The sequence below is a fragment of the Lutra lutra genome, chromosome 4 (assembly GCF_902655055.1).
Source record: "Lutra lutra chromosome 4, mLutLut1.2, whole genome shotgun sequence".
Classification (NCBI taxonomy): domain Eukaryota; kingdom Metazoa; phylum Chordata; class Mammalia; order Carnivora; family Mustelidae; genus Lutra; species Lutra lutra.
The window spans coordinates 66,322,509-66,347,572 of NC_062281.1; the positions used below are offsets into that span (position 1 = coordinate 66,322,509).

General features: G+C 40.6%; 1 pseudogene; it reads left to right on the forward strand.

Moving 5' to 3' along the window:
- The first annotated feature begins 21,413 nt into the window (after positions 1-21,413).
- Positions 21,414-23,014, forward strand: LOC125097757 (tubulin alpha-1A chain-like; annotated as a pseudogene).
- Positions 23,015-25,064: the final 2,050 nt, after the last annotated feature.

Genomic DNA, 25,064 nt, shown 5'->3' on the forward strand with positions numbered 1-25,064 from the left:
CCATCAGAAAGGATGAATACCCAACTTTTTTATCAACATGGACGGGACTGGAAGAGATTATGCTGAGTGAAATAAGTCAAGCAGAGAGAGTCAAGTACCATATGGTTTCACTTACTTGTGGAGCATAAGGAATAACACAAAGGACGTTGGGACATGGAGAGGAGAGGTGAGCTGGGGGAAATTGGAGGGGGAGACAAACCATAAGAGACTGTGGACTCTGAGGAAAAAAGCTGAGGGTTTTGGAGGGGAGGGTGTGGGAGGTTGGGTGAGCCTGGTGGTGGGTATTATGGAGGACATGTATTGCATAGAGCACTGGGTGTGGTGCATAAACAATGAATTTTTGAACACTGAAAAAAATTAAGTTAAAGGCTTCTTTTAAAAAAATATCACGAGTTCTTTCCACAGTTTGGCAATTGTGGCCATTGCTGCTATGAATATTGGGGTACATATGGCCCTTCTTCTCACTACATCTATATCTTTGGGGTAAATACCCAATAGTGTAATTGCAGGGTCATAGGATAGCTCTATTTTTAATTTTTTGAGGACTCTCCACACTGTTTTCCAAAGTGGCTGCACCCACTTGCATTCCCACCAACAGTGTAAGATGGTTCCCCTTTCTCCAAAGATGCCCTTCAACAGACAAATGGATAAAGAAGATATGGTGCATATATACATGGAATATTATGCAGCCATCAGAAAGGTTGAATACCCAAGTTTTGTATCAACATGGATGGGACTGGAAGATATTATGCTGAGTGAAATAAGTCAAGCAGAGAGAGAGAGTCAATTATCATATGGTTTCACTTACTTGTGGAGCATAAGGAATAACACGGAGGACATTGGGAGATGGAGAGAAGTGAGCTGGGGGAAATCAGAGGGGGAGACAAATGATGAGAGACTGTGGACTCTGAGAAATAAACAGGGTTTTGGAGGAGAGAGGGATGGGGGGACAGGTGAGCCTGGTGGTGGGTATTAAGGAGGGCACATATTGCATGGAAGACTGGGTGTGGTGCATAAACAATGAATCTTGTAACACTGAAAAAAATTATCATCAGTATTGTTGATTGAGACTACTAGGAGCAATAGTAACAGAAAATATAACAATATATGTACTTCTATTTTCAAGGGAAATAATAAATTTTTCCCTAACACAGTACTTCTTTGTTCCTTTTCCTCTTTTTTGTTTTTGTTTTTGCTTTTTTTTTTTGGTTCTTCAGACCCATTTACACCCTGAAGATTTATCAAGGACACCAAAGAGTTTGTTCATGTGGGTTATGTCTACTGATTTTTAACTGTATTGGCAATTAAAATGGAGAACTTTAAAAAAATGCTTATTTATTGGTTCATTCGAAGGTAGTAATGGTGAAAGCCTTGTATTCTGTTTCTTATAAAATTAGTTCTCATGGTCTTGCAAGATTTGTCCTAAAGTCCCAGTATGTTGTAGAATACTAAAAAGCACAATGAAAGGCAAAGCTTGGAATGTAAATTTTATTTGCCTTGGTTTATAATAACTGAGTCTGAAAAGCTATGGAATGCCTTAATAGCTTGGCAAAGTTTGCTCAGTGTTGATGGGATTGATTCCTTGGTTTACTGTTTATTGCTTTCATTATGATGGCTTTCATTATGAAGGGTTAATCTTTCTGTGTTATTTGCTTACATAACAAAGATTGTCTTGTCAGAGTAACTTTCTGTGCTTTATGTTGACTTTATTACATCCGGTATTATTTTTAAAAACAATAAAAAAAAGAGAAGAACAAAGAAACTTCACTTTTGAAAGAGTTCATATTTTTACAATTATGTTACATTCTATGTGTATTTCAAAATTCTTTTGTCACTTCAGTTAAATACGTAGCTAGTATTATTCACAGGCACCTATGATCTTATCTTAATCAAGTCCAAATCTCCTCCAATAATACTTATTTTTGTCTTGCCCAAACCAAGCTCTCAGTATCAGAAAAAAAAAAGAGTAAAACTTACCGGATATCTTTTGCACCTAAAACTTTATTTGTGATTTCCCAGGGGGTCCCTGCAGAATCACAAAGACTTGTTCATTCACCTTGTAAAAAATACTAGAAATGATTAGGTTTAGAAAGAAATCTGTATTCCTATCAATGTGTTACATGAGAGGAGTTGTTGAATCAAAAGAGATGTTTATTCTCCCCGAGGTAAAAATTTTATAAATCAAATATTGTTAATATAAATAATTCAGAAACTGCATCCTGTATATGAAGTTCCTAGGGATTTGTCAATGCTCTTGCTATCCATGACATGTTTCTGCTTGGTGTTATTTTGTCTGATGATATTAGACATGAAACTAAATGCTAAAGTGTTATTACTCATAGATTTCAGTTATCATTTAAAATTCTTATTGGCTATAAGCATGCTTCATTTGGATCTAATATCTACTAGGCCAGTGACTCTCAGTTGAGAATGTACATCAGATTCATGCTTTAAGTTTTATGATGTACTCCAGACTTACTAGATCTCTTTATTTGATAGTCTTAGGATATTCTTAACATGCTATTTGCATACTGTTGGTATGTGTGTTATGTCTCAGGATTATTCTATCTCAAAAGTATTTCTTCCGTATCTTCATTTAATTTTACAAATCAGATACAACATCCACCGACTTCTTTGCAAATAGGCTTATGCGTGGTCCTTATAGACATTTACTGAAGCATCTTGAAAGGACGTTATTATCTTGTTTTTCATGCCACATATAAGTCAAATTTGCTTGTCATTTACACCACTCTTGTTAGGAACTTTCACCAGACATTTCACATTTGAAAATGATCAGCAATAAGTCAGCCACAACTGTTTTAATTTCTGTCATCTGCAGATAGTTTTGTTTTATTCTGATGCTTTTTTGCTGTAGGGATAACAGTTTGAAAAGTCATCAGCAATGACAGAAAACAGGGAGTTTGACCTTCTTTCCTCCTTCAAAACAGGATATGAGTGGCTTTCTCCCAGCTGCTGGCATAACCACTGTCCCTTTTAGTTCCAGGCACACTCCCTTTTCCTTTCCCTGCCCCAAAGTTTGCCATGTTAATTGACCTTCTTATGCCTCTTCTCTCTTGTTTGGGGACTCTCTTTTTTGCCTGTCTTTCATTTCTTGTCTCTCCTATTCCTAATCATTAGTTCTTTATTCTTCTATCTACCCGTTCTGTCTGATCAGGGATCTCTCTCATTCCTTTTTCCTTTTTCTTTTAAATTGTCACCCAACTTTTAATCTTTGGCTCCCTCGAGTAACCTTGGAATCCTCCTTCTAGGGGGCTTGCATCGATTTCTCTCCTGATTGCATGCATGTTTCTTTCTGTGTGAACTTCTTACTGCATCATAAGCAAACTTTTGTCTTTCCAGAATGCATTTGAAATCCATTTTACCTGCTTGCTAGAGCAGAAAACTTACTCACAAAATTTTATTGAGCTATTTCTGAGTTGCGCTGCAGACATGGGATTCCCAAATTGAAAATCAATCCAGTGCTTCCCTAAGTGCTTTAAGTGCTTTTCTGAATTAAAAGAAAGCATCAAATATCCAACCAGCATTTCAACACAAAAGTTAACAGCTGGTGTATAAAGAATCTCAGAGTCTCTTGTTATCTGAATTAGGCCTTCTTTATTGAACTTTATTTGAAACATGCGACTTGGCATAAAATTCACAGCTGCAAGATTTCTAGGAGGGAGAAAAAATAGTTTGGGTAGGGTTACATCAGCTACAGAAGAAATAAAACCTATCTGTGATTTTAATTCTTCAGGCAGTCTGAAGTGGTGGTATAAACTGTTTTCAGAGCTGCTTAGAAAGTGTCACTACAAATTGTCACTGGGGCTGAAGGTAACTCTTCATTGGCTCTTATTTAGTCTTTGCATTCTGGCTTTGCCCACTATTTGGAGGTATTGTCTCACTCTTAGATACGTTTTCTTTGCCTTTGTCCAACGTTTGCTGAGCAGAGCTAAGTATCTACTTAATTTTGGTATAAGAACCAAAAGTTTTGGTGAGCTGAACGAGGAAGATATGATGTAATTATACTTGCCAAGGTAACCCTTGGATAATGAGCAATAAATTTACAATTTATCAATTGCACAATAATTTCCACTCTCTTTCCCCCACAAACCCTGTCCCTTCCCACCAAGCTTCCTCAACTTAGTCATACCAAAAAAGTTTTCTAGATGCTGGCATTGTTCTAAACTAGTGTGTATTCAATTTTGCTGTCCATTAGATTCAGCTGGAGAGCTTACAAAATGCTAATCAGAGTGGTGTGGGGTTTTTTTTTTTTTTGGGGGTGCCTAGGTATCACTATTTTAAATAGATTCTCAGGTGATTAATTCCAAAAATGCAGCAAAGTTTGGAAGCGATTGTTCTAAGTGATTTATCTATATATCTGTTCAGAGTCTTGGCCATTACCACTCTGAGTTATCAGATTATCCCAGATCACGTGGGTTGGTCAATCCAGTACTCACTGTTCATCTTACAGGTCACATTTAATAATTCATCATCCTTAAAATACATATTCTTTTACTTGTCTTCCAGGAAACTGCATTTTCACTGTCATTTTCTCTTAGCCCCTGTTTATGGCTTCCCTTCTTCTCATCCTCCTTATGAAGATGTGCTCCAGAATTTATCCTTGATCATTTCTTATTTATCTTACACTTAACCCCTTGATGTTCTCATCTAGTCTTATGGCTGAAAACATTACCTATGAGCTGACAATTCCTATATGCCCATATTGATATTTGTAACTCTGAATTTTCTTCTAACTTCCAGATTCCTAAATACAATTCTCCATTCAATATCTCGACTTAGAATGTCTAATAGTCATAATAATACTGACTAAAAAGCAGAATGTGTGGTTCTATTCTAACCACCCCTCCAAAACTAGTCCTTTTACAGAAGTTTCCATTTGAGTTGATGGCAAGTCAAGTTGCTCAGACTGAAATGAAATAATCCTTGGACGACTCTTTCTCTGAGCACATTGAATCTGTCATGTTGGATCTATTCTTCAAAGTTATCTCCAGAATCCAACCACTTCTGACCACTTTCAGTGTTACCAGCCTGGTATGAGCTGCCACCTCTGTCTCCTAGACCACCGCAAGCACCTTCTCACTGTTCTTGCATCATGTGTCCCTGTAGCTCTTCTCAAAACAGCCACTGCCGTGATCCTCTAAAGACACAAGTTCAGCTGTGTCACTGCTCTGCATAGCTCTCCATTTAATATATGGTAAAACCCAAGATTCTTATAACGGCTTTCAAGGCCCATGTAATTTAGTTCTTAGTCACCTTCAACCACTCCTCGCCTTGCTCACTATGCACAGTTTGGTTCTGTTGAACAATAGTCCTCCAATGTGTCCATGTCTGGATCTCTGGAAGCTGTGAATGTTCCTTTATACATATGTAAAGAGACTCTGCAGATAGGATTAAATTAGAGATTTTGAGATGAGGAGATCATCCTGGATTACCTGGGTAGGTCCAATGTAATCACAAGATTCCTGGTAAGAGGAAGTCAGACTGAATAAAGGGAGATGTGACAATGGAAGAAATTGTAATATGACTTGGGAAAATTACTAATTCAGCAAACCTTGGTTTTATCATCTACAACACGACCAATATAATACCTACCTCACAGGGTTATTCTAAAGATAAAGTTAGAAACGCTTTACATATTTGCCTTCTGAATTGGTAGGTAAAATTCTCTATTTATATTTCATAAATTTCACCTTACTTATTTTGGACCCAATTTTTCACCAGTCTTGGAAAAAAGGTGAAGATCTATTTGCCTCTATAGAAGTATTTATTTTATAATTTAAAAAAGTCTTTTTATTCTCTAATTCAATGAAATAATCATGCAATTGAGATTTATGTGCCTTCTTGGTGTCCTTTCACCATCATTACAGAAAAGAACTAGACCAGATCAAAACTCCTTAAGCCTCTAAGTAGATTCTCATTCATCTTTAATATTATTCAACCACCTGTGAATTCACCTACATTAAGCATGTGAATATGTCCTTGGTTCATGAGGGTTTTTGAGACGCTTTTAAATTGCATTGCTAAAATCCCGGTATTTGGTATCTGTGAAATTCCTTAACTGCTGCTTAGTTGAGCAATTCTTTCCTTTAGTGAACCCGTCTGGTCTCTGTCAGTCATTGTGACCACTTTTTTGTGTCCGAAGTATTGGCAAGTCATTGATAATTTTAGGATTTTGTTAGGTATAGATACAAAGTTTATTTGTTGGTAGTTTCTTGGGCTAACCTTTTTGGAAGAGAGAGGTGTCTTTTTTCTCAAGTCTTAAGATTCTTTATTTCTCTATGATTTCTCACTAATAATCTATCTGGGTCCTTGACTGTACCTGCACATTCTTTTTGTATCCTGTGATATATCTTGGTCTGAAAGTATGGTAATATTTACTGTGACCGATAAACAGTGGTCTTTCACTCTTCTCCATATCTTGGAATTCCGTTCCCTCTTAACTATATTTGACTTGTTTGCATGCTTTGAAGATCTTTTGTCTCAATGGGCAAGATAGAAATTGTTAACATCGTCAGATAATTTTGTGCCCCCAGTGTGTATGTATGTATGTATGTATGTATTTAATTTTCAAGTAGGTTCCAGGCTGGGAATGGAGCCCAATGTAGAGCTTGAAGTCACAACCCTGAGATCAAGACCTGAGCTGAGATTAAGAGTTGGACGATCAACCAACTGAGCCACCCCATGTACTCTCCATTTTTTTTAAGGCATCAGTTTCATTACAGTACTGGGAGTATTGTTTTCCAAAATGAATACAAGATTGAGTTTCACATAGATGAATTTTATGTGTTTCCCTATAAATTATATTTTTATTCTTTAGAATGCTACTTCTGAAGAAGGCAGGCATCATTTCCCTCCTTGGCTTTATTTTTCTTTTTATAAAAAAGAAATAGAAAGCTTCATTTCACTTAACTTTTGGGTTTACAGGATTAGAGTGATTTAGGATTGTTAATATATAGCACTGGAACTGAATTAGTACCTATATTTTAAGATATTTAGCTTCCTAATATGTGAAAATGTAAAATGTGTACCTGGCACAATTTCCCAAGGGGAAAAACTGAAATGTGTTGATGTTCCTTTTTTCAGCTCCAGAAATAGCTGCTGTGTGCTCCTTTACCCTGTTTCTGAAACATCAGCCCTTCCCCTGTAAGAATCTCTGAGGACGTCACTTCATTAATGGAACTAACTTCATTAACTGGACCACTTGGTTTTACTAAATGAGGAAACTATGAAAATAAGAACAGAAATAGAAAATTATTGTCAATTAGTTCACTCCAAATTTAATGTTGAGACATAGTTGGCATATTTTATTTTGTATTTCCAGTAAACTGAAAGCAATTTCTCAATAACCTATAGCTTCCCCAATTTTTTGCTTCATAAATAGATATTTAGTCATTAAAAAGACTAATTACATAGGTATCCTTCACTCCGTGGGGGGGAAACATCTAGAAAACTAACTCTTTTTTTTTCTTTTTTTCTTTCTTAATTAATTTTATTTTTTATAAACATATATTTTTATCCCCAGGGGTACAGGTCTGTGAATCACCAGGTTTACACACTTCACAGCACTCACCATAGCACATACCCTCCCCAGTGTCCATAATCCCACCCCCCTCCCAAACACCCTCCCCCCCATCAACCCTCAGTTTGTTTTGTGAGATTAAGAGTCACTTATGGTTTGTCTCCCTCCCAATTCCATCTTGTTTCATTTACTCTTCTCCTACCCCCTTAACCCCCCATGTTGCATCTCCTCTCCCTCATATCAGGGAGATCATATGATAGTTGTCTTTCTCCGATTGACTTATTTCGCTAAGCATGATACCCTCTAGATCCATCCATGTCGTCGCAAATGGCAAGATTTCATTTCTTTTGATGGCTACATAGGATTCCATTGTGTATATATACCACATCTTCTTTATCCATTCGTCTGTTGATGGACATCTAGGTTCTTTCCATAGTTTGGCTATTGTAGACATGCCTGCTATAAACATTCGGGTGCACGTGCCCCTTCGGATCACTACGTTTGTATCTTTAGGGTAAATACCCAGCAGTGCAATTGCTGGGTCATAGGGTAGTTCTATTTTCAACATTTTGAGGAACCTCCATGCTGTTTTCCAGAGTGGTTGCACCAGCTTGCATTCCCACCAACAGTGTAGGAGGGTTTCCCTTTCTCCGCATCCTCACCAGCATCTGTCATTTCCTGACTTGTTAATTTTAGCCATTCTGACTGGTGTGAGGTGATATCTCATGGTGGTTTTGATTTGTATTTCCCTGATGCCGAGTGATGTGGAGCACTTTTTCATGTGTCTGTTGGCCATCTGGATGTCTTCTTTGCAGAAATGTCTGTTCATGTCTTCTCCCCATTTCTTGATTGGATTATTTGTTCTTTGGGTGTTGAGTTTGCTAAGTTCTTTATAGATTTTGGACACTAGCCCTTTATCTGATATGTCGTTTGCAAATATCTTCTCCCATTCTGTCAGTTGTCTTTTGGTTTTGTTAATTGTTTTCTTTGCTGTGCAAAAGCTTTTGATCTTAATAAAATCCCAATAGTTCATTTTTGCCCTTGCTTCCCTTGCTTTTGGCGATGTTCCTAGGAAGATGTTGCTGCGGCTGAGGTCGAAGAGGTTGCTGCCTGTGTTCTCCTCAAGGATTTTGATGGATTCCTTTCTCACATTGAGATCCTTCATCCGTTTTGAGTCTATTTTCGTGTGTGGTGTAAGGAAATGGTCCAATTTCATTTTTCTGCATGTGGCCGTCCAATTTTCCCAACACCATTTATTGAAGAGGCTGTCTTTTTTCCATTGGACATTCTTTCCTGCTTTGTTCAAGATTAGTTGACCATAGAGTTGAGGGTCAATTTCTGGGCTCTCTATTCTGTTCCATTGATCTATGTGTCTGTTTTTGTGCCAGTACCATGCTGTCTTGATGATGACAGCTTTGTAATAGTGCTTAAAGTCTGGAATTGTGATGCCACCAACTTTGGCTTTCTTTTTCAATATTCCTTTGGCTATTCGAGGTCTTTTCTGGTTCCATATAAATTTTAGGATTACTTGTTCCATTTCTTTGAAAAAAATGGATGGTACATTGATAGGAATTGCATTAAATGTGTAGATTGCTTTAGGTAGCATAGACATTTTCACAATATTTATTCTTCCAATCCAGGAGCATGGAACATTTTTCCATTTCTTTGTGTCTTCCTCAATTTCTTTCCTGAGTACTTTATAGTTTTCTGTGTATAGATTCTTAGTCTCTTTGGTTAGGTTTATTCCTAGGTATCTTATAGTTTTGGGTGCAATTGTAAATGGGATGGACTCCTTAATTTCTCTTTCTTCTGTCTTGTTGTTGGTGTAGAGAAATGCAACTGATTTCTGTGCATTGATTTTATATCCTGACACTTTACTGAATTCCTGTACAAGTTCTAGCAGTTTTGGAGTGGAGTCTTTTGGGTTTTCCACATATAGTATCATATCATCTGCGAAGAGTGAGAGTTTGACTTCTTCTTTGCTGATTTGGATGCCTTTAATTTCCTTTTGTTGTCTGATTGCTGAGGCTAGGACTTCTAGTACCATGTTGAATAGCAGTGGTGATAATGGACATCCCTGCCTTGTTCCTGACCTTAGCAGAAAAGCTTTCAGTTTTTCTCCATTGAGAATGATATTTGCGGTGGGTTTTTCATAGATGGCTTTGATAATATTGAGGTATGTGCCCTCTATCCCTACACTTTGAAGACAGGAAGGGATGCTGTACTTTGTCAAATGCTTTTTCAGCATCTATGGAGAATATCATATAGTTCTTGTTCTTTCTTTTATTAATGTGTTGTATCACATTGATTGATTTGCGGATTTTGAACCAGCCTTGCAGCCCTGGAATAAATCTCTCTTGGTCGTGGTGAATAATCCTTTTAATGTACTGTTGAATCCTATTGGCTAGTATTTTCGCGAGAATTTTTGCATCTGTGTTCATCAAGGATATTGGTCTGTAGTTCTCTTTTTTGATGGGATCCTTGTCTGGTTTGGGGATCAAGGTGATGCTGGCCTCATAAAAATGTTAAAAAAGAAAAGGGTAAAAGTTAAAAAAATTTAGCAGAAGAAGAAAAAAAAATTGAAAAAGAAAAGAAAAAAATTTAATTTAACTGCAAGGCTAAAGAATCATGGGGAGAAAGCCATGAGTTTCGTGCTTTGCTTTCTCCTCCTCTGGAATTCCGCCGCTCTCCTTTGTATTGAAACTACACTCCTTGGTAGGTGAACTTGGTCCTGGCTGGGTTTCTTGCTGATCTTCTGGGGGAGGGGCCTGTTGTAGTGATTCTCAAGCGTCTTTGCCCCAGGCGGAGTTGCATCGCCCTTACCCGGGGCCGGGCTGAGTAATCCGCTCGGGTTTGCTTTTGGGAGCTTTTGTTCCCTGAGAGCTTTCCGTAGAGTTCCGGAGGGCGGGAATGAAGATGGCAGCCTCCTGGTCTCCAGCCCGGAGGAGCCGAGAGCCCGGGGCCCCACTCCTCAGTGCGCCCCCAGAGAACAGCGCCCAATGACTCCCGCCACCCTGGCCTCCAGCCGCGCTCCGAGCTGATTGAGCCTGCGACCGGTTCAAGGTAACCCCGAGCTGAGAGTCACTCCTTGGCTCTGTCTCTGTATCCGGCTTCCCCGTTCTAATACCTGTGAGCTCTGCGACACTCAGCCACCCCCGATCCTTCTGTGACCCTGCGGGACCTGAGGCCACGCTGACCCCGCGTGGGCTTCACCCCGGTTAAGCCTCTGGAGCGATGTCCCTCAGCGGAACAGACTTTTAAAAGTCCTGATTTTGTGCTCCGTTGCTCTGCCGCTCGCCGGGAGCCGGCCCCTCCCCCCGCAGTCTATCTTCCCGTCGCTTTGGATTCACTTAATCCGCCAGTCCTACCTTTCAGAAAGTGGTTGATTTTCTGTTTCTAGAGCTGCTGTTCTTCTTCTCTTCGATCTCCCATTGGATTTGTAGGTGTTTGTAATCTTTAGATAAGCTATCTAGCTGATCTCCCGCTACCTGAAGTAGTCTCAGCCTGCTACTTCTCTGCCATCTTGACTCCTCCCTGAAAACTAACTCTTTTAAAAAGATAACTGATTTACCTTATAAATATGAAAATGTTACCACTGATCTCCCCATTTCTGTATGTCTCGTTCTTCTGACTGTACTAACGGTTGTAGTGACTAACCTTATTTACCGTGTATTAGGGACTATGCAAAGAACAGGGGTGTTCTTATTATTAGTTGTCATGGAAGCATTATGTAGCAGATATTATTATAATCTTCATTTTATAGAAAAAGTAGTAGAGGCTCAGAAAGCTTAACAAAAGTTCAGATAGTTATTAGCTGGTAGAGCAAATTTTAAGCAAGTATGCTTGCTTAGAGGGCTGCTTTTATCCAGTACACAATGCATTTTTCTGCCTTTAGCCACTGTTAGAGGCACCCCTGGGAGTTCATTTCCCCTCAGGTGACTACTATAATTATTCTGGGAATCTCTAAGCTGTGTCCCATGATCACTCATTAATAAAATTCTAAAGTTAACCCAAGGAATCTTCCATTTCCCCACTCATAATCTTCTCTTGGTGATAACTACACCATTCCTGAGGTTTACGCTGTCCTCCAAATCTTCTGAAAGACCCTCTCCATTGCTTTGCCTTCTGGTGTGGGACCCAGGAACTTCATAGGAGCTGTTTCCCACTGCCTCCAAAGGCATTAAGCTGTCTGCCTTGCCTGATAGAGCTGCTCTTCCCACCTGGGATGGTTGGGATTCTGGGCTCCACCACCATTTATGGGCAAAGGGAATGGGTCCTGTCAAGGGAGGAGTGGGTGTGCTGGAGTAACATGGGTCCCTTGTGTGCCAGGGCCTCTCAGTCCCTTCCTTTGTGCCTCTATGCATCACAGCAAATATTTCAACAATACCTCATGTGTTCTTTTCTACTCAGAATGCCCTTCCTCCCTCCAATTTTCCTTCACCTGGCAAAATCTTCTTTATTGTCTTAAGACCCAACTCAGGAGCCACCATGTCTCAGAACTCCTCCCTGTTTGCCACAACCAATAGGTTGCCCTCCTCTGTGCTTCCATAATGCCTTGACTTGTCTCCAATGCTGCCCTGATATGTTGTATTATGAATACTGCATATGTATCTGTTTATCTCACTAGACAATTGAGTGCATTATGCAGTTGAAGATAGCGATTGTTATTCATCTTTGTGCCCCAGCACAGTGCCTGGCATTTAGTACCAGGTCAATAAATGTTAAATAATAAATAACTCCTATGAGTCTAGCTAGAATAACTGGGGGGATGGATGACTCAGTAACTCTTCCTTATTACATTTCCCCTGACCCTTCCCCAGATCATGCCTTTATCATCTCTTATCTGGACTCCTAAAACAGCTTCTTAACTTTTTTATTGTGGAAAAATATATGTAATATTAAATTTACCACTTCAATCTTTTTTTTTAAAGATTTTTTATTTATTTATTTGAAAGATCACAAGTAGGCAGAGAGGCAGGCAGAGAGAGAGAGAGAGAGAGGAAGAAGCAGGCTCCCCACTCAGCAGAGAGCCTGACTCGGGGTTCGATCCAACAACCCTGGGATCATGACCTGAGCCGAAGGCAGAGGCTTTAACCCACTGAGCTACCCAGGTGCCCCACTTCAATCATTTTTAAATGTAGAAACCCTTTAACTCTTAACCTGTGTCCCTGACTTCATAAGTCCTTCTCAATTCCAGCTTTCAGTTGGTTGCTCTAATGAACTAAAACCATATTTACCTGCTGTTTACGATGCTTCACTGACTCCCCTTTGCCAACAGAATATAAAGCCAATACCTTTAAAAATGTCCTATAAAATCCATGTTTGCAACTCCTTAGACCTAGACAAGTCGGTTATAGTAGACTTCCAGTAGGTCTATGCAGGATTGCTATGAATATTTATGGAGATGTCCAGTCACGACATCAAGGCTTATTTGTCCCCAACAACCATAACATCTCTTAACAAACTGACTTCTTACCCTGACTTCTTCAGTTTTCTCTTTTCCTGGGTGAGAAACCTAAAGGCCTTTGCCTCTCCCATCCCATTATATCTTGACTTTTATCAAGCTGTGTTTCTTTTTCCCTTTGAAATATCTCATAGTTTTCCTTTAATCTCTGTCACTTCCTAGCTTTATGACCTTGGATAAGTTACCTAATCTCTCTCTATTTCAGCTTCCTTATGTGTGAAATAGGATAAAAATAATGTGTGTTTTACATATATCCTTTTTAATCCCTTAGTCTGGGGTTCTTGTGAGAATAAGTTAATATATTTGAAACACTTAAAACAGTGCCTGGTACTTTTGGTTATGGAATGAAAAAGTCATGGAGATAAAAGTTACAGCATAGGGAATATAGTCAAAGTGGTGTAAAGTGACAGATGGTAGCTATACTTGTGGTGAGCATAGCATAATATATAAACTTGTGGAATCACTATGTTGTACACTTTAAGCTTAAGGTAACATTGTGTGTCAACTATCCTTCAATTAAAAAAACCAAAAAACTGAAAACAAAACAAAACAAAAAAGCCATGGCCTGGCATATAGGATTGAATAAATGTTAGATATAATTGTTACCATTACTATTTCTAGTACCATTACATTACTATAGGATTATTATGATACTCTCCTAGGCGGTTTCCTTATGCATCCTCTAGCCTTCTTGAATAAACCTTCCTAATCATCTTTCTAAAACCACTTGAATCATATTTTTATGATGAAAGGCATATAAGGCCTTCACACTACTTATTTAATCTAGCCTAAATTTTTGCCTCATTTTTTTGCATAACATGGCCTTGCCTTACTTAGCATTCATCATTCATTCATTAATTCATTTATTCACACATGCCTGCGTGCAACAAACATGTGCCAGCCACTATGCTAAACATTAGGGATACGATGATGGATAAGGATAAGACCTTTTTTTTTCATTATTTCTAAGTTTTTATTTAAATTCTAGTTAACTAACATACAGTATGATATCAGTTTTAGATACAGAATTTAGTGATTGATCACTTACATACGATACCTAGTGCTCATCACTGCAAGGGCCCTCCTTAACCCATCACCCATTTAACCCATCCCCCTGCCCATCTTCCCCCCAGTAACCCTCAACTGTTCTCTATTTCTGATCAGTGCTTTACATAATTGAAACTGTCAAAAGTCATGATTTAGGGCAAGAATAAAAGACAACTCTCACAGTTGATAGCAGAATAAAAGATAACCCTGATTACTGACCCGTGGCAAAAAAAGAGAAAGAGAAAATATGTCTAAAATATCCTAATAATGTGAGATGTATAAAACAAATAGGACACGTATTACACCTGAACACTGTCACTAGAAGACATATACCATACCTTATTTTTCAAATGAGCACTATTTAACATTTTTCATCTAAATATTATAAAAATTGCATGTTGGCTCTTTAACTCCTGAGAAAGAACAGATCACAGACATCATCATGTACAGATAGGGTATACCAGTATACATCATCTTCCACCAAGTCGATCTCCATGCTCATTAACTCTCTGGAAGAGAAAACCACAGGCAAATCCACACTTTTTCCCACACGATAAGACATAGTTTCTCCCTGAAGGAATTCACAGTCCTGTATTAGTTAACTATATTTCATTTCCAGTGGAGGCACAGAGACCCCCATTGGAGCCTACCCTAGAAAACATGGCCCAGCCTGAACTGAGCCTCAAGGGGAAAAAGCAATTATCAAAATAAAGATAAGACGTAGAGGGGGTGGAAGATGAGGGTGTTAGGGAGTGGCTCAGAGAAGGGCATACCAGGTAGAGGGAACAGCTTTGGGTCCAAAGGCATTGGGTTATGTGGGAAAATATGGTGTGCTCTGGGAATAGCAACCGTATGGATTCAAAGTTGTGTTCCTTCCCTTATTCACATATTGAATAAGGCCCTATCTCCAGATACTCCAGTATTGGAGTCACTCCAGTATTGGAGTATCTGGAGATAGGGCCTTTGGGAGATAATTAAGGATAGATTAAGTCATAAGGGTAGAGCCCAGATGCAATAGGATTACTGTCCTTACAAGAAGAGACATAAGAAAGCTTACTCATCTCTTTCTCACTCTCTATGCATGTGTGCCAAGGAAAGGCCATGTGAAGTCATAGTAAGAAGTCCACCATCTACAACCCAAGGAGAGCTCTCACCAGACACTGATCCTGTTAGCACCTTGATCTCAGATTTCCAGTCCCTAGAAGTGTATTTCTATTGTTTCAGCCACCGAGCCTATGGTATTTTGTTGTGGCAACCTGACTCAACTGATACAAGTAATTTAATAGCTGGGGAGAAGGATGGAAGTGGGGAAAAGGCAAGAGATAAGGCTGAAGACTAAGTGACAACTATACTATAAAAGGTCTTGTATCCCATGGTTACAGGTGAGTAGGTAGCAGGTGAGTCACTCAATGATTTTAAGCAGAGGAGTTAGTATCTGGTCAATTTAATATGGAGAGGGTCATTCTGTGGAGGATGGATTCAAGAAACGCAATAGTGGAGGCTGGGAGAGCGATTTGCTGGCTGTAGCAGAAATAGGGGTGAGCCCTGATGAGGTTCTGAGTTAAGGTGGAGGTGGGTAGGGATGCAGAGAAGTGGGTGGATTTGAAATTCCTCCTGATGAGAGCTATAGCTCTGAGTACATTCACAGGGATGTAGGAAGACTCTTGAAGATACGAGGAGCAGCAATCAGTCAGTCTCACTTTGGAGAAGCCTCCTCTCTCTGATATGCTTGTCTCTATGAATTTCACCTGTCAAAACCTCCTCAGTACTGAACTGCCCCACTTCTATAAAATGTTCCAAGACTGATATGAAGTCATTCCTCCCTGGGTCCTGCTCTCCCCCAGGTCCATTGTCTAAACTCCATAATTTAGCTCTTAATTATATCTTGATATAATTGATAGATACTGCTAATTATAAGCTCCTTAAGGCCAGGAGCCATGTCTTAACTTTCTTGTAATTATCAAAGTCAACACATCATTGCATGTACCAGGGCAGCTGTTCTCAGGGCCCTCTTTCTCTCTGTGAAATGTGATGTTTGCATATCCCTTGTGTAAAATCTGAGTGTCACTGTAACTCTACCCATTTCTATCTCACTCAAGAAAGCAAATCGGAATAATCCACACACAACTATAGGGATGACTTTAAATGTGATCTAATTTATAAAGAAGAAAGGAAATTATCCACTCTCTTTAGTAGGTCAGTAATGCTACCATGGATGGTAAGAAATTACTTTATAACTGATGTGTGATGATGCCAGTACTAAAACCCGTACCAAGATAGTAAATCCTTAGAGGGCAAGGACTTTGTCTCACTCATCCTTGTATGGCCTGCTCTAACTTCAAACACACCTGCTGCAGAGGTAAATGCTGTGACACTGGGGGATAGGAGTCCAATGATAAACTATGGTGGAAATGCTGGTGTGGGAACAGGTGTTTCTGCTCCATGACATAAAAGTTGCTCTGGTGTATTCCAAGTTTTGAGACAAGAACATTTTCTGACTTTAAACAACATTTCTAGTAAATGTGTAGTTTCTGGGAGTCGGACGTAGCTAGCAGAATTTATTTCCTGTGAACTGATGTCAAATAGGAGAGAATTTTCCTCACTCTCAATAAGACAGTGGTGACGACTGTAGAAAGGTTGTCATATGTCTATGAGAGCTAATAACAGGGCTTCTCTTGTATTTCAGAGAGAGAAAGAAAAAGAAAAAAATTTTTTCTTGTGCTCCCTCTTCATTCCTCAAAAGAATTTCGATATGGTGAGCACAGGAAAAAGAGCTGGAGGTCCTTTCTAATATTAGCAGGGTTTAGACTTCAGTGACAAAGTTCTACATAGTTGGTATGTGTTTGGCAGGTTTAGAGGAAGAAGAAGTCCTGGGTCATTGTGCCTTTCCTTTTACATGTGAGTGTAGCTTGTAACCCATCCATGACCTGGAGATGAAGTAGGGAGGCAATTTGAAAGGATGACTAGGAAGGAAAACCCTAACACCAGCCCTGTAGAGCAAGTGCAGATAGATTGTCCAGAAGTTCTGATAAGGAAATCTGTAAAACCAAAACAGAAATCTGTAAAAAACAAAACAAAATATAAAAAACGCACCCAGAAACCTGTTAAAAAAATCGCTGTTATTTACATATTTTACACATGAGGAAATTGAACCCCAGAGGGTTAGGTGATTTGCCCAGAGTTGCTTGGGAGATGAAACTGAATTGCAAAACAAGTTTTCTGACTCCAGACTTACAGTAGAGCAGGGAGTGGGTCTTTGTGTAGAATTTGAAACATAGTAAGTGCTTGGTATATATAAAGCAAGCTACAATGAGGGGATTCCATCTCTAGGCTGTCTCACTATACTGCATTGCTTCTTACTAGTTCTCACCTTTGTATTATTACTCAGGAGGGTACTAAGGCTTCCTCATTACCACTCTAAATCTCAAGGACTTGGAAATGGAAGAAATGGTGGATTTTGTCAGCCATGTGTTGAGCCATGTGCTGACACGACCAGGAAATGGTGTGTGATTGTGCAGCACGAGAACAAAAGAGTTGGAAATTTACCAAACTCTAACTAAGGCAATCGAAGCAATAATTAAGAGGCTAGGCAGAAAAAAAAGAGGCCAAGGGGAAATCTAGTCAAATTTATTATACCAGATTTGGAGACAGACTATATGAATTGGTCAGGTGCAGGGGATCTTAACCTGAGTGAACTATGTTTCATTATAATGGTTTCATTTATAATCCTATGTGTTGTTGTAGGCATTTAAAATTACTATTCTAAGAAGGGATTCATGGGCTTTGTCGGACGGCGAAAGGAGTTGGTGGCCAACAAAGTTAATAATTTCAGACCAGTAACATAAAAAAGGGACGTGGAAGGCCAGAACTAGGTGACGGTGCTCATCCTAACCCTGTTGAGAAGAGAGTGTGTCCTGTCAGGCCAGTGGAAGGGAGCATATCCAGGCAGAAACCTGCCCATGCTAGAGATGGATGTCGTGAGGTAACACAGCCTGATGCCACGAATTTAAAAATGGACACTTTACCCCTTTTCCTTTGATCTGTTCAAATGAAGAACCCCTTGGAATATGGCCTTTCATGCACCCTGCCTCTTGGGAGACCTCACTCAAGCAGATGTGAATTGCCTGCCACCTGGTGGTGACATTGTTAATGTAAATTATTAGAAGCCAGCATTCTAGTCCAGATGTTCATCTATGTGAGTCTGCAAATCTGAGGCCCAGCCTGGCCCTGTTGGGGAATTCACCACTCACTGCCATTTTGTGAGTGACTGGTCAACTAGCTGGCCTTCTCCTGGGAAGTGAGAAGTGCTTCCATTGCAAACTACAGGGAGTTTTTACCTAGGATTTGGTAGAGTTATCTTTTGCTTGTTCTTCATAATGAGGTATTTGTTAACAATTATAGTCAGAAGAGATTACTTTTGGTTAGTTCACTGATTTACAGGTGGGGAAATCACACAAAACCATAAATCTAAGACAATGCAGTTCCACGTGTGCATCTACATAAAGGCCGGACCAGGCACCTTGACAACCTAGACTTAAGAAGTGGTGATCAGTGTCACAGAGTCCAATAAGCCTATAAGGCCCTATATAAGTACAAAGATCACTAATGCATTTCTGGTGCTCAAGGTTGTGTTGATGCAAATATTGTAGTACTATGCTCAGCAGGAATTAAAATCTATAAGCATTCCTGTTTCTTAAAAGTTACTTGCAATGATTTTCCCAAATTGTGACCAATTTTGTCTTAGCACAATTCTGATACATGGTCCGTATTCAGTTGGTTTGGCAGAGCTGAAATGGAATGCTGCTTTGGTGTTTGAATTTTCTCCAGGCCCTATATCCCTCTGTCATTATCCTATATGTGCAAAAAGAACGTCCCTAATGGGGATGACCTTCCTTTGTACCAATGCGGTTTCAACACAGAACCTGTGTTTTGTTTTATCTTGTTTTGTTTTGTTTTCAAGTTGCAAGGCACAGAGACACACTCAGAGATAGCACCTGCTCAGTGATCTCACAAAAACAACATCAGGGATAGGAATTTTTGTAGGGATACATAGGGAAATGACACCTGCAATTTCACAGCCAGGCACCTAAGGAAGTGAAGTGTCACTCTCGGCTGTTCGGGCCACTGCAGGAGCTGTACCAATACCAGGCCTCCATCTCCCTCCCCGCCCCACTCTCTATTTTAATTACGCCGCTATTCTGGACCCTCAGTTTCTATTGCTGCGCTTTATGCCAAGCTACAGCTTCTCTGTCACCTCCTACTGCCTTCTTCACTGTTCTCTTGCATTCTATAGCACAGTTTGTGTGTGCTCCTGTAGCTTCTGCTGCCTGGCTTCTGCTTCCATTGAGACTTCTAGAGAGAATATGTTATTGGACTGCATTGACACTCTTGAGTGCAGCATGCCTCTGTGGGGTTCTCAGGCTAAATGGACCATTGGCTGCTGATCACGGGTGTTGGCTCAGACCCCAGGTCCTGATCCCATTTGCTTGTGGCCAAGATGATGGGTCACACAATACAAGATATGAAATATGTGGGTGAGAAAGTTCTGCTGGCTGCTTGGAAGCTGGGGGTGGGAGGGTTGGTGAGGAAGGCATTTATAATTCAGGGACTGTTCATTACACTCCCCAAAGCCTCACTGTTTCCTTAGACCAAAGCTTGACCATATCTGACTCCATTCCAGAAGGTAATGTGCAGCTGAGTACATGCACATTTAGGAGTTATTATTGAGAAACTGTGTCCTTAATTATAGACTGCCTGCTGATAATTTACCGCACCATATGTTCCAAAGCCAGAACTAAAGCTGTCGGTTTCCACTTTGATTCACATGTGGCTCACAATGAATGTTTCCCATAGGACCTGCTGCCCAGTGCGTAGGTGGTGATGGCTCCCTCCAAACCTTTGGATTGTATGAAGGGTTTCATTTGCTTCTGTAATCACCTATTTTGGGACTGACAGAGGAACTAAAAAGCTGGAAAATACTGTTCAGCTGTAAAGTCCATATGCGATGATTTGTTTGTTCCAGCAAAAATGATAATAATGACACTCAAAATAATATTCCAGTCTTGACATTTCTCATTTAGAAAGTATGGAATCCTTTAGCAAGAGTCTTTCCTGTTCAAAGCTTTTATATCACCTTCTAGGGATATCTCTTTGGGGATCAAGTCCTACAGGAATCGTTGCCTGCCCTGAGGGAAGAGCATGCTCCTCCCAGCTTCTGTATTCAAGGCTAACTTTAAGCCATGCTCAGTATTGAGATTCCCCTACACGGGGCTATGCAAATGAGAAATAAGGTCCATTCTCTTCCTCTCTTAGGTGAAGTTAAAACTGTGGCTTCGGGCCTGAGTAAGGCTCTGAATATCGTACAGCGTTGATGGCAAGATGGAACAGTCCATGCTTCAGGCTATTCTAATCTTCTCCAGTCTGTGTCAAACCAATCAGAGCTCTGAGAAACGGAAGGCTGCTAAGAGGCACCTTAGTTCCTGTGTTCGCCTGAAATTGAGGATACACTCAATCTTTCAAAAGCGATCTCCAAAAAAGATTATCTTTATTCTGGATTGTGGCCAACTCTTACACCTCAAGGCAAGATCTTACATGCTGTGACTGGTGGGAAAAGGGGTAGAGTTGCTTACACTTTAGTTCTTGAAGTTTCCCAGTCTTACCAAAGTATATGCTATTGTCTGGTGTGATGATTATTCTTTGTCTCCCAAGGCCTTAACCAGGTCTGGTTCTAGGAAAGCCTTCCTCTTCTTCCCTTCAGGCCTGTGGGTGGTAATGGTTTTCAGCTGCTGCTAGTCCTCAAGCATGCTTCAACACCTCCTGTTGGTTTCCTTAACCCTGTCTACACCACTGCAAACAATTCCTCACCAAAAAGGCTTCCACAAACATACCAACTGATGGTGTTGTCTGTCCAATTCCAGGACCTTGATGGAAACATATAGTATGCAAACATCTTCATAGTAATATCTTACCATGGGTTTCCAAAGTAGATAACTCCCATTTCCATTCTGGAGATTTATCAATATGGTAACATCTTATGCTTGTCAGCTTAAAATAATTTCTTTAGATTTTTAATCGTGTATTTATAAAAAGCCACTATTTTATTTCCAGTTTTTATTCTGGCCCAGAGGAAATGAATGCCTTACGGAAGATCATTGTAATTCAATCCCCAAAGTTTTGGTCTCCTTTAGTAATACTTTTTCACTAATAAACATTCCTTAATACAAATTAATTGCCTATTTGATTATTACACATTGTGTACTTATGTTGCATAGAACAATATAAAAAGGAGATAAAAATCCAAATTTTGGAGGTTCTCTTACGTCGACTGCCTAAGAGTCACGCTGTAAGAAGCAACAACCTCTCCTCTTCCTCTCTCGGCAGATGCAAAGCAGCAACCATGCGTGAGTGTATCTCCATCCATGTCGGCCAGGCTGGTGTCCAGATTGGCAATGCCTGCTGGGAGCTCTATTGCCTGGAGCACGGCATTCAGCCCGATGGCCAAATGCCAAGTGACAAGACCATCGGGGGAGGAGACGACTCCTTCAACACCTTCTTCAGTGAGACCGGCGCTGGCAAGCATGTGCCCCGGGCCGTGTTTGTAGACCTGGAACCCACAGTCATTGATGAAGTTCACACTGGCACCTACCGCCAGCTCTTCTATCCTGAGCTGCCCATCACAGGCAAGGAAGATGCTGCCAACAACTACACCTGAGGGCACTACACCATTAGCAAGGAGATCATTGACCTTGTCTTGGACCGAATTCGGAAGCTGGCTGACCAGTGCACAGGTCTACAGGGCTTCTTGGTTTTCCACAGCTTTGGAGGGGGAACTGGTTCCGGGTTCACCTCCCTGCTGATGGAACGTCTCTCTGTCGATTATGGCAAGAAGTCCAAGCTGGAGTTCTCCATTTACCCAGCCCCTCAGGTTTCCACAGCTGTAGTTGAGCCCTACAACTCCATCCTCACTACCCACACCACCCTGAAGCACTCTGATTGTGCCTTCATGGTAGACAACGAGGCCATCTATGATATCTGTTGTAGAAACCTCGATATTGAACGCCCAAACTACACTAATCTAAATAGGTTGATAGGCCAGATTGTGTCCTCCATCACCGCTTCTCTCAGATTTGATGGAGCCCTGAACGTTGATCTGACAGAATTCCAGACCAACCTGGTGCCCTATCCCTGTATCCACTTCCCTCTGGCCACCTATGCCCCTTTTTCATCTCTGCTGAGAAAGCCTACCATGAACAGCTTTCTGTAGCAGAGATCACCAATGTGTGCTTTGAGCCAGCCAACCAGATGGCGAAATGTGACCCTCGCCATGGTAAATACATGGCTTGCTGCCTGTTGTACCATGGCGATGTGGTTCCCAAAGATGTCAATGCTGCCATTGCCACCATCAAGACCAAGCGTACCATCCAGTTTGTGGACTGGTGCCCCACTGGCTTCAAAGTGGGCATTAATTACCAGCCTCCCACTGTGGTGCCCGGTGGAGACCTGGCCAAAGTCTAGCAAGCTGTGTGCATGCTGAGCAACACCACAGCCATCGCTGAGGACTGGGCTCGCCTGGACCACAAGTTTGACCTGATGTATGCCAAGCGTGCCTTTGTTCACTGGTATGTGGGGGAGGGCATGGAGGAAGGAGAGTTTTCTGAGGCTCGTGAGGACATGGCTGCCCTTGAGAAGGATTATGAGGAGGTTGGTGTGGATTCTGTTGAAGGAGAGGGTGAAGAAGAAGGAGAGGAATACTAAAGTGAAAAATGTCACAAAGGTGCTGCTTTTACAGGGAAGCTTATTCTGTTTTGAATATTGATAAGTTGTGCTCTGATCAGTTAATTTGTATGTAGCAGTGTATACTCTCATATACAATTACTGACCTATGCTTTAAAACACAACGCTTTGTTACAGACCCAAGCTGTCCATTTCTCTGATGGGTTTGAATAAAGTATTCCCTGTCTTAATGGAAAAAAAAATCCAAATTTTGCAGAAAACTGTAATAGAGCAAAAGATGAGCCAATGATGTAAAATTTCAGGAACTAGTTATTTTACATTCAGAATTTCTGATCATTATGACAGGCTGAACCAACCTCTCCTTTAAATCCATCCTTCATTGCATCCAAGTTTTCAGGACTTCCTTCAGCTTAGGGCTCCTCTCCTTTCCATGTACCTCAGCTGCAACTAGGGGCTCTGCACTTGGTCCTTATAACTGACTCATGCCCTAGTATTAGCTCTTCCTCACTGATTTTTCCTCTCATACCCCATGTCTTCAGCCAGGTTGATCCTAAGTGATGCAGTGTCTACTCCAGTATACCTGTATGCTGGTCTCATCCACCATTCCATGAAAAGAATACATCTTTTGTAAGTACATCACACACTTTGCCCACATGAACTGTAGTGGGCATCTCACTAATCTCTTGGTCAAATGGTGTTTTAGTATCTCTCTCCTTCCTTCCTTCCTTCAACACCACAGGGGTGGATAGAGGGATTGGCATATTCTCCATATCCCACTGCCAATTCCAGACCAATCTTCCAATTGAATGATTATGTTTTTGTCAACATTCAATCACTTGAGGACAAGAATGAAAAAGAGGCCAAAGGATTTGGAATTGTTTTTCTAAACCATGTTGTTCTAGGCTGGATAATGGCCTCCAAAGATATCCAAGTCTTAATCTCTAGAACCTGTGAGTGTTACCTCTTAAGGCAAAAAAGAAGATCACAGATGTGATTAAACCAAGTGTTCTGGGGGCGCCGGGTGGCTCAGTGGATTAAGCCGCTGCCTTCGGCTCAGGTCATGATCCCAGGTCCTGGGTTCAAGGCCCACATTGGGCTTTCTGCTCAGCAGGGAGCCTGCTTCCTCCTCTCTCTCTGCCTGCCTCTCTGCCTACTTGTGATTTCTCTCTGTCAAATAAATAAATAAAATCTTAAAAAAAAAACAAAAACAAAAAAAAAACTAAGTGTTCTGGGAGAAGATGATCCTGGATTATCCAGGTGGCCCTAAATGCAATCACAAGTATTCTTACAAGGAGGAGGCATAACATCATAGGGAGACTTAACACCGAGGAGGAGGGCAATGTGACCACTGAAGCAAGATGCTACACTATTGGCTTTGAAGATGGTGGCGGCCACAAGTCAAAGAATGTGAGAAATGCAGCACTAGAAACTGGAAAAAGCAAGGAAACATATTCTCCCCTAGGGTTTCTAGAGGGAGCATGGCCTTGTTAATGCTTTCAGGCCAGTGGAACCCATTTTGGATTTATGGCCTCCAGAACTATAAAAGAATAGATGTATGTTGTTTAAACCAAGTTTCATACTTTGTTATCACAGCCATAGAAGAATAATACAAATTCTTGAATAGCTTCTAAGACAATTCGGGGAGGTTCATGGGATTAAAAAGAGAGGATATTTTAGCTCTCCCTAAGCACTGCTACTGAATTAATCCCTCTAAAAATATAATACCAATCATATTCCTAACCTTTTTCAAAATCATCTGTAGATGATGATGATGATGATGATGATGATGATGATGATGATTTTTGGTGGAGGGATGATTTTTAAAAAGCCTAATTAGCTTCCTCTACATTCTGGCCACACTTCCTTTTTAGCCGTACTGTTCCTTTTTGTCTTTTTACACCAAACCAGGCACACCTCTGTACTGTGCATCCCACATGCGACCCATCTCCACCTCCGGACCTTTGATCACCTACCTTCTTTAGCTTAGTTGCCCTCGTTGTCATCACACCATGCCTCATGTGTCCATTAAGGCTTACCCAAATGCCCATATCCTCATGGACTCCTTCCTGGTTCCAAGCAGAAGTTACTCTCTTCAGAACCCCTGAAGTGCTTCCTGCTTCCTCTCTTCCTGACTCTTATTTTGTTCGACATTTCCTCATAGTTGCTGTCCATAATAGTTAAGTACACACATTCTGAAGCCATATCTCCCAGAGTTGAATTCTTATGTGAATATTCACTAAGTGAGTGACCTTGGGCAAGTTACATAATTTTTCTGTGCTT